This window comes from Pteropus alecto, unplaced genomic scaffold, assembly GCF_000325575.1.
Source record: "Pteropus alecto unplaced genomic scaffold, ASM32557v1 scaffold90, whole genome shotgun sequence".
Taxonomy (NCBI): Eukaryota; Metazoa; Chordata; class Mammalia; order Chiroptera; family Pteropodidae; genus Pteropus; species Pteropus alecto.
The window spans coordinates 13037-13681 of NW_006429894.1; the positions used below are offsets into that span (position 1 = coordinate 13037).

At 60.8% G+C, this 645-nt stretch overlaps 1 protein-coding gene across 1 annotated transcript in view; it reads left to right on the top strand.

Annotated features, from left to right (window-relative positions):
* The window catches only part of ARL8A (ADP ribosylation factor like GTPase 8A), a gene marked incomplete at its 5' end in the record, with an annotated part of 6879 nt that extends 6608 nt beyond the window's left edge, over window positions 1-271 (top strand). The window contains one exon of the mRNA XM_025044506.1: window positions 53-271. The remainder of the gene's footprint in view (window positions 1-52) is intronic.
* Between the last annotated feature and the right edge of the window lie 374 nt (window positions 272-645).

Here is a 645-nt window from a genome sequence, read left to right on the forward strand (position 1 = left end):
GGCCCCCCGCCCCCGCCCCACGGGCCGCTCACTTTCTGTTCTCGATTTGCAGAGCTGCACAAGGAGAGAACTCGGCACGGCGGGGTTGGCTCTTTGGGTTTCGTGTTCGTCTGTTTATTTGTTTAATTTAATGATTTGTAAAGTGACGTCCCCTCTTCCTTTTTTACACTTTTAGCTCATATCTAACCTCTGTTTGGAAAATGATTCTTGTAACTGTACATTTTTTTGCCTCCTAACAACAACAAGAATAAATTAGCAGTTTTGTGCTGGGGGTGCTGGTGGCGGCGGTGATCTTTCCGGACGTGGCGCGGGGTGCCTGGCAGGCCGGGGCCACCAGTACCCGCGTGCTCGGGACACAAATGGCCACGGAGAGGGAGGCACGTGCCCACACGGCTCACGGCGCCACGTCACCGAGCTGCCTCCACGCGTGTGCCGGCCGCGCTGCCTCCCCCGCCGGCCTCCACGTGGCCCCGGCTGGAGCTCACGCTGCCCAGTGCTGCCAAGGGACCTGTTTAGGGAACTGCCCAGGGTCTGGGTCTTCGAGGCAGGAGGACAGAGCCTCTGGTCCCTCAGGGCTGGAGCAGGACCTCACCTGCCGCCACAGTCGGGTCGGGCCAACTCTGTCCCCACCCCCACCAGCCCCCC